Here is a 9,603-nt window from a genome sequence, read left to right on the forward strand (position 1 = left end):
TTAGATTCCATATATATGTGTTAGCATATGGTATTTGTTTTTCTCTTTCTGACTTAACTTCACTCTGTATGACAGTCTCTAGGTCCATCCACCTCACTACAAATAACTCAGTTTCGTTCCTTTTTATGGCTGAGTAATATTCCATTGTGTTGATGAGAAGCACACAGTTGAGAGGAAAGAGGCTGAAGACAATGAAAGGTTTTGAGGTTGCAGAACCAATGGGAGGGGATGGATTGAGAGCTCGGGAGGTCTGGCCTTAGAAAGAGAGAAAAAGGTGGGCGTGGGCATAGTGAAGTTTGGTGAGGGGTCGGGGGGAAGGAGAACAGGAGGTTTAAAGAAGTCTGGTCAGAGGCAGGCATGCTCTCTGCTCCGTGCAGCAGGCAGGGAGGGTGTGTGTTCAGAGCCACCGCGGGGAGATGGGGGTGGAGGTGGAGTTTGGAAAAGCCCATGTGGGCAAAGGGAGAAAAGAGCTGACCAGGGAGATAGGTTGGGGTGTCGGGATAGGAAGTTGGGGGCCCCCAGCAACCATTCCCCCTTCTTTCACGGTGGTAGAAGATTTAATGGTCACCCAAGGGCGAGAAACAAGGGTTGGGATTTTGTTTCTGTGTTTGCTTGTTTGTTTTTTCCCTAGCCCAACCATGTCTACCACGCACCTCCTTTCCAGATCCTGGAGTAGCCCCAAAACACATTCCGAGAGAGACTGGTGTCTGCAGCCCGAGCAGTGCGCATCAAATACCGATCCAGGCTTTCCGGGGACCCTGCACCCACTTGCACAGGGGTGCCAGTACCATCAACAGCCCAGCCTGCGAGGCGCCACCGGGGCTCGGCTGGGAGGGAAGGAGGCCGCTCAGCCGTTGGGCGAGTTTTGCTCCACACTCTGTTGGTAATATCCATGTATGCCGACTTTTCTTTGTGTTAATCTTTTTTACACAGCTTTTCTGAAACAGGACATACAACAAGGCGTAAAAATACAATACACCTACGGCCCTATTACCCGGCGTAAGGAGAACAACACAAACATTCTAACAGGACGGGCGGGGGGCTGCGGGAGGGCGCGGCGGCCGCGGAGCGAGCGGGCGGGCTGCGTCCGGAGTGCGGGGGACGCGGGCGTCCGGGCGTCAGGCGCGCTGAGCTGGCGGGCCGGGCCGGGGCGTGGGCAGCGGCCCCTCCTCCTCGGGCTGCAGGTAAGGGCGGCCGCGGGGAACGTCCAAGGGGAACGGCTGGCCCCGGGGTCTCGGGGCCCCGGGACGGCGGGAACCCCCGGAGCGTCCCCCACTGCGGAACACCCCTAAACATTATTGACCCCCAGAATTTAGAGGGGAGTACCCCAGAACCCATGGTCCAGAGAAAGGGAATGCCCTCCGAGAGGGGGACAGGCCCTCGCCCGCCCCTTCGCACCAGTTGGAGAGAGCTTCCACCCGGGGAGTCTCCCTCCAGGCTGCTCGGCGGCTTCACTGGCGCCTTCACAGACTCAGGCCTCCCGAAAGAGGCCAACAGAGGATTCGCACTGCCTCTCTCTTAAGGCCGGCGTCTACCTCAGAAGCTTAGGCCCTGCCCCGCTACTCTGAGCGAGGTGGAAGACCCACGTTCCGGAGAGAAACTGTTCTGGGAAACCTGGGCCTGTGGGGTCCCAACTGGCTCTCTGGCCTCTGTGCGGTGTTGCGCGTCAGGGTCACAGGCAGTGGGATTCTAGGCACCCCAGGGCAGGTGGTGTGCGGCTGCCGCCCTCATGCAGTCAGCAAACATTCCGGCAGCTTTTTTTGTGCCATGAACTGGGCCAAGGACATGGCCGTGACCAACACCAGGCCCTTGCCTTCCTAGAGCCCGGAGTGTGTCAAGGGAGACAGCCCTGTAACCCCACAAATATAAGCTGGATTTACTCTGGGGTAGCGAAGCCCGGGAGATGTGAGAGTTCAGGGGAGATGCAGCTGAATGTGAGGTTTGGGGGAGGCTCCCTTGACTCCTGAAAGCCAAGTAGGAGCTAGACAGAGAAGAGGTAAGAAAGTGGTTGTATATCCTTAGTGCCTTTTCCACCTTTCAGTCTGGCAGAGACTAAACAGACTTTCCCTCATCTGCAGAAATAGATGTATCCCTCTGTGTTATCCCTCTTTAAATGCACTTCACGGGGTGGCAGTTGCTGCAGAGACTTTATGGTATTTGAGCTATAAAGATAATCATGAGAAAAGGAGATTGCTTGTCAGGTTTGATTTCAGAGAGATCTCCATTGGAATCCATGTCTTTCCTTGTGTTTGAATTTGTTTTCATGATTATTATCAAAGATCGTGTTCCCTTTCAGAGCTGAGAACCAGCCTTGCTCCTGGATTAACAAGATCATTCAACAAATATCGCATACCTACTACCATTTACCAGACACGGTTTTAGATGGCAAGGTTACACCAGTAAACACTCTTCACTGGGGTCACTGTTCTCATAGAACAGGGAAGGCAGAAATAAAGAAACAAATCAAATAAATGAGATAATTTCATAAAAAAAAATCGTACTAACAGAGGTGAATCCCCCAGTGTCCCTCTCTGACTGCATCCCCTCCCCCTGCCTCGAGGCACCCGCTACCTCGAGTTTGGGGTGTATCCTTCCCTTGCTCCCCACCATGGGAGCCCAGAGAGGACAGCTGTCTGTGGTGGGTCACGTTGCAGGTGGGTGAAGGGGCTGCATTGCGGCGTTGTCATAACAAATGGGAAGAGAAATTATGGAAGCAACAAAACTCTCCTTTAGAGATAGAAATAGAGCAGTTTCAGAGGCAGAGACCAAAAGCTCTCTGTCACTGATACAAAAGCTCTGACACAAGGGGTGACAAGTTTAGTGAGTGGCCATCTTAGGACACAGAAGCCTATGAGGGGACAACCCACAGGGCAATGACAAAGTTAGGGAGCTTGGACCAGGACTGACCCCTCCCAGCTACTCCTGGCTAAGGGTTCCCCAATATCCAGGTGAGGAGTAGTGACCGTTTAATAGCAGAAGGAAGTGGCAGCACAGCTTGGCTTTTCAGAGGTGGTCCAGGATGATCTGGCTGCTAAATTGCGCTAAGTCCATTCTGTGCTGAGGGGTTAGTTTTTCCTATCAAGTCAATGCTCAGATGGTTCTACCCACCAGGCTCACATTTGGATCAGGAAAATAAAATGGATTTTTGGGCCGTCTTGGAGCACTTCCTAAGGGACAGATGAACGAGAGGCTGTTGGTTGACATTTAACTGTAGTTCCAAATTTGTCAACGTCTCCTTGCAATATGTCCACATCAGCCTGGAACTAGACTGGACTTGGAGGCCCGAGGGGCTGCCTGTTTTCCAGGCTGTGCTGCCAGCACTCTCCCCCTCAGCCCTGTACCATGCTGGGCACGGGCCGCATGCTTGCATTGTAGGGTCAACTGCCCAAGCTCCTCCTAAGGGTAGTTTTATTTTCAAAACTTCTTTCTCCTCTCTTCGTTCTTGGTATAGGTCACATGGTATGACAGCTTGAGCTGCCATAACAAAATGCTATAGACTGGGTGCCTTAAACAACACAAACTTCTTTCTCACAGTTCTGGAAGCTAGAAGTCCAAGATCCAGATTCCAACAAGGTAGGTTTCATTCTAAGGCCTCTTTTCTTGGCTTATAGATGGCCACCACGTCCCTGGGTACTCACATGATCTCTTCTTTATGTGTGCAGGGGAGGGGGAGGGGGAAGAGAGAGCTCTGCTGTCTCTTCTTCTTATAAGGACACCAATTCTATCAGATTAGGGCCCCACTCTATAAGTTCATTTAACCTTAATTACATTTTAAAGACCCCATCTCCAAATATATACATTGGAGGTTAGGACGTCAACATATGAATTATGGGAGAGCACGATTCAGTTCATAGCACATGGACACCCAACCAACTGCTCATAATCTGATCTGCAACTCAACAGAGAGTAGAAAAAGTAAACCTTCTATAAGCATTGGAAATGTTCTGTCTGGGTGGTAGTTATATAAAGGTGTGTGTGTGTGTGTGTGTGTGTGTGTGTGTGTAAAAATTCTTTGATGTATATATGTAATATTTGTGTACTTTACTGTGTTATGCCTCAATAAAAACATTTTTTGTTTAATGAGCACACACACAAAAAAGAGAATCCAATTAAGGCTCTGAGGCCTTTGGGAATGAAGAAGGTAGCCTCTGATGTCTTGAGGCTAAGTGACACCAAGGACTTAACCTGTAGGAAGGGAAGGAACTTAACTTTTATTGAGCATTTTGGTTAGGGTGGTTCTGGATATAAGAAACAGAAGTTCACTCATGTGTCAAGTATAAAGTGTCTTATATGAATCCCAAAGAATCTGAAGAGCTAGGCCTCACAAGGGACAGAAACTTGGGGTATTCCCTCATTACTAGCTCTCTCTCCCTCTCTCTCTCACTCTCTTTCTCTCTCTCTCTCTCTCTCTCTCTTGCAGTTTCTGCCTGTGCCTAGGCATCTGCCCCATTCCACTCTTTGGATCCATTTCCTCTCCTTTTTCCTTATGGTTCTAATATGGCTGCCACAGCTGCTTAGTCAATATGAGTCTCCATCCTCAGCTTTCACCATGAACGATTCCTTCCCTTTGTGTCTCTTAGGTCAGCCTCCTGAGAAGGGCATTTGGTTGGGTTCCAGCACACCTCTTTAAGCCAGTCTCCAGGTACAAGTTAAATGGCTAACGTTGGGTCCAAACATCTGGAACCAGGAAGAAGGAGGCCATAGTACAGTTCAAGGTCATTTAAGAGCTGGGTCCTGAGTTGGGATAACTTCTTTTCAAAAGAGCTGTGGAGGGGCAGGCAACAAGTGATGAATATCTCAGGAATGGGTGTCTATTTAGTAGATGTTGGGATTTTCAGGATTTTTATATATTTTCTTGTAGTGTCTTTGGTTTTGGTATTATGGTAATGCTGGTCTCAAACAATGAGCTGGGAAGTATTCCCTACTCTTCAATTTTCTGGAAGAGTTTGTATAGAAGTGGCATTGTTTCTTTCTTAAATGTGTGGTAGAGTTCACCAGTAAAGCCATCTGGGCCTGGAGTATTCTTTGTGAGAAGGTTTTTTTAGCTGCAAATTCAATTTCTTTGATAAATATAGGGCTATTCAAGTTATCTATTTCTTATTGAGTGAGCTTTAATAGTTTGAGTCTTTCAAGGAAATTATCCATATCATCTAAGTTATAGAATTTCTTGATATAAAATTGTTCATAATATTCCCTTATTATCCTTTTAATAGCTACACAATCTGTAGTGATGTCCCCTCTCTCATTCTTGACATTGGTAATTTGTGTTTTCTCTATTTTTTTCCTAGTCACTCTGGCTAGAGGTTTATCAGTTTTATTCATTTTCTCAAAGAACCAGCTTTTGGTTGCATTGATTTCCTCTGTTGTTCTGCTGTTTTCTATTCATTGATTTCCTCTTTGATCTTTGTTATTTCCTTTTATTTCCTTACTTTGGACTTAATTTATTCATCTTTTTCTAGTTTGTTAGAGTAGAAGCTTGAGATCAGTGACGTGAAATCTTCCTTCTTTTCTAATATACGCATTTAGTGCTATGAGAACACAGATCCTTGATGACATCAAATCTCATTTGAGGCCAGCCGAAATCCAGACCACTGGTTCTCAACTCTCTCAACATTAGAACCACCTGGAGGGCTTCTAAAAATACCTGTGCCTGGACCCCACCCTAGGCCAATTAAATCAAAATCTCTGGTAATGAGCTCCAGTATGACTAGTTGTCAAAACTCACCAGGTGAGTCTAAGGAGTAGCCAGGATTTTCAATCACCACACTAGGGCAGTGTTTCTCAAACTGATAAAGGCAGTTTTGGTTTTCATTTCCAGTTTTATATTTCTATTATTCCATTGACCGTAACATTTTGTAAAATACAGTGAAAATGAACCATATGGTTTCTAGAAGTTTCCCTTATAAAAAGTGGTGTTTCCATTGCCTCATAAACTCAGGTGTTCTCATTATTCTTTATCATTATCAGCAATGGAGGAAAGGAAGTTTGTAGAAAGATGATGTAGGGTCAGGCCTTTCAAGATGGCTGTTCTCTTGCTCTCTGTACATCCCCTGCTTGACCAGTCCCTGCTTCACCTACACCCTACTCACATGACTGTCCAATCCTCTTAATCATAGGGCTTTAATAGTAACTGCCTACGTGCTGGCCCCCACCCGCCACAGCCGCTGGTTTCCCTGGTAACTGATGAGCCAACCTGATGTCAATTTCCCTTATAACTTGTAATGTCCTTCTTCCCACAGAGTTGCGAAGACTGCTGCTGTGTCCTGCTTGCCGTCTGCTGTACATGGTGGGGTGTCACTCCAGGACGTTGCTTCGGACATGTAAGATCCCCTGTCCAACCTATCACCGATGTCTCTGTCACTGTCTCCGGTGTCTTCAGTCTTGAAGCTGGCCAGTTACAAGACTTTCAGGCCTGTGGGGTGCAGCCAAACAGATGATCATGCATGTAGTTGCTTCAGTAGTGTAGTTCTGTATCACCGTGGACCATTCAAGTTTTTGGATGATGTTGTATTTTAGTGATGTTGCACTGTCTAGATCTCTTGCGTATGCGTCAATAACTTCTTTTTATTGTTTAAACCTACTTGAGTTGGGTTTTCGGTTATAAGAGGATGATTCCAACTGAAGCACCCTACCATAGATGTATCCATCCATTCTGCAATCACTTGTTGACACATTATCCTCTCTTTCTCACTCTCTTTCCCACACAAAAGCTGCAACCATCCCAGACAAGGGCCATTGTTTTTTTTGATGATGACTGTGTGATCACTCTGTACTCTCACTGTGGCTCCCTTTACTACAGAACTTTAACCAAGATGATACAAACTTCCTTTCCTCCATGGTTTTTTTTTTTTTTTTGCGGTACGCGGGCCTCTCACTGTTGTGGCCTCTCCCGTTGGGGGGCACAGGCTCCGGACGCGCAGGCTCAGCGGCCATGGCTGCGGGCCTCTCACTGTTGTGGCCTCTCCCGTTGCGGAGCACAGGCTCCGGATGCGCAGGCTCAGCGGCCATGGCTCAAGGGCCCAGCCGCTCCGCGGCATGTGGGGTCTTCCCGGACCGGGGCACGCACCCATGTCCCCTGCATCGGCAGGCAGACTCTCAACCACTGCGCCACCAGGGAAACCCTCCTCCATTGTTGATAACGCTCAAGAAAAATGAGAACACCTAGGTTTAATAAGCAATGGAAATACCATTTTTTAAATAAAGAAAACCTCTAAAAGCTACACAACTGCTGATATGAATTTTTGCATATTTGCATTGTTCTTTTTGATGTTCGAATCATCCCATATTTGACCACAGGGAGCCTCTTCAGGTCGGTTCCTGTGTCCTTTTAATCTGACCCCATGGACTTTGATACCTTCCTTGTTCATCTGTCCCAGCCCTGGAACAGCCGTTTCTCAGGAGCCCTGGTTCCCTTTAGCAGAGAATGGTATTTAGAGAGTAAGATCTAGGCAAGATAGATACACTTTTTAAACACAGAAATTACATGAGTTTTCAAAAGATCTGTTTTTACCATAACTAGTGGCCTTTTCATTATGTCAGTTAATGAGCTGAAATCATCAGGTCACTTGGGATTTAGGGTGGTTTTGGATTAAAGCAGTTTCTCAACCTCAGCACTATTGACATTTGGGGCTGGGAAATGCTTTGTTGTGGAGACTGCCCTGAGCCTTGTAGGGTGTTTAGCAGCATCCCTGGCCTCTACACACTAGATGCCAGTAGTACCCTCCCAGCTGTGACAACCAAAAATGTCTCCAGACATTGCCCAATGCCCCTTGGGGTGGCAAAATCATCCCCCATTAAGAACCGCTGGATGGCCTGTGGCTTCTGTGGAAAACATCCTGGAACAAACCAGAGAGACTCTGGCCCTGATGCAACATCCTTGACAGCTTCCTGCCTCTATTTCCCTGTGTGTCTATTGGGACAATGGCTACAGGATAAAACAACACATTGTGGGAAGCAGTTTGACCTGCAAAGACTCATCGGTGTGAAAGTGAGGAGCAGACATTACATCATAGGCAGCACCACACCGAAGCCACATGTCGGTTTTTGCTAACTCTGCTGAGATGGTACAACTTCTGATTGAACTGACTCAAGTCCTGAACATTACTCAAACTCTTGTGTTCCCACCAGGCCTCTTTTTAGTGTCAGCCTTGTTTAAGAGTTTTCATTTTACTGTCACCAAGAGAAAGTCCCATTCAATTCATACCAGATGCTGAGTGAGTCGTCATGAATCAATACAACATCATCCAAAAACCACCAAAATGAATCATAAGGACAAACAGGACTTTTTCTCCCAGCAAAACAGTGACTAAAATAGTGTTTTGCCCTTTTAGAAAAAAAAAATTTACAAGGTTAAGACGAGGCTTCAGGCCCTGCTTGTGTAACACACGTGTCTGTGGGCGTGAAGTGGTTAAATTGCGTGTTCTCAGCAAGACAGTGTATGAGGCCCGCAGTTGAGCCAGACAGAGGCTGGCGAGAGGAGGTGAGACTTGGACATCAGGGGCCCTAGACTGGGAGTCCAGCGATGACCTGAAACTGTTATGCAATCCTCCTCCATGCGAGTGGCAAGCGTATGTGAGACTCAGAGTTTAGGAATCTCTGCCGTGGAGGAGGGGCTCTTGGGAACTGTGGAGGCTCTTCCAGGAAATGAGCATCCAGAATCTTCTCCTGATAGAGCCGGGGAGATCCCCAAGACTTGTTTCTCAGTCCTGCTTCTGCTCCCCGGTTGCTGGGAACAGCACTCCGATTACCTATGGAAGTGAGAAATGGTGTATGTCCTCCCTGGGGTGGGAGGGTGTGGGCCCACCTAGGCACTCTCTCCTGGCCTCTGACCCTTGAATGGAGGGAAGCAAAAGCAGAGAAGAGATGGCGGCTGACACATCCCCGTAGTGGCTGGATGAGTCTCTCAGTTGGTTCCTGCTTCTGGGTCCCCAAGGCCTCCCAGGTTCCTGTCCTTTGCAGATGAGGTTTTTCCAGTTTCCCCTTTATTGTGTGAGGGACTCCCTATCCTTCCAATGGATTTCCTTTGCGACAAGGTCAGTGTCTGTTTTCCCACCGCAGCACCAAGTCATTACTGTCAGAGGCACTGAGAGCTGCGTGTCCCATTCCACACCTCACAGGCTACTGCAGGAGCCCGAGAACACGGGCTGCAGAGCCCTGCTCGATGATATTCACAAGGTACGAGTCAGAAGGTCTCCCCTCAGTAAAGGCAAAATGGGAGCAATGGAGGCCGAGAGCTCCCCGCAGTTACTGTGTCAACACTGATCAAGGAACTGAGTCATCATATCATATCACTTATACGTGGAATCTAAAATATGGCACAGGGACTTCCCTGGTGGCGCAGTGGTTAAGATCCACCTGCCAATGCAGGGGACATGGGTTCGAGCCCTGGTCCAGGAAGATCCCACGTGCCACATGCTGCAGAACAACTAAGCCCATGCGCCACAACTACTGAAGCCCACGCACCTAGAACCTGTGCTCTGCAACAAGAGAAGCCACCGCAATGAGAAGCCCACACACCGCAACAAAGAGTAGCTCCCACTCGTGGCAACTAGAGAAAGCCCACATGCAGCAACAAAGACCCAACGCAGCCAAAGATAAATAAAT

General features: G+C 48.0%; 1 long non-coding RNA gene across 1 annotated transcript in view; it reads left to right on the forward strand.

Annotated features, from left to right (window-relative positions):
- LOC114487211 (uncharacterized) overlaps window positions 1-956 on the forward strand; it is a 15,500-nt gene extending 14,544 nt beyond the window's left edge. Inside the window, exon 5 of the long non-coding RNA XR_008618555.1 lies at window positions 665-956. This is a non-coding gene — a long non-coding RNA (uncharacterized lncRNA). The remainder of the gene's footprint in view (window positions 1-664) is intronic.
- Window positions 957-9,603: the final 8,647 nt, after the last annotated feature.

The sequence above is a fragment of the Physeter macrocephalus genome, chromosome 11, assembly GCF_002837175.3.
Source record: "Physeter macrocephalus isolate SW-GA chromosome 11, ASM283717v5, whole genome shotgun sequence".
In the NCBI taxonomy this organism is placed as follows: domain Eukaryota; kingdom Metazoa; phylum Chordata; class Mammalia; order Artiodactyla; family Physeteridae; genus Physeter; species Physeter macrocephalus.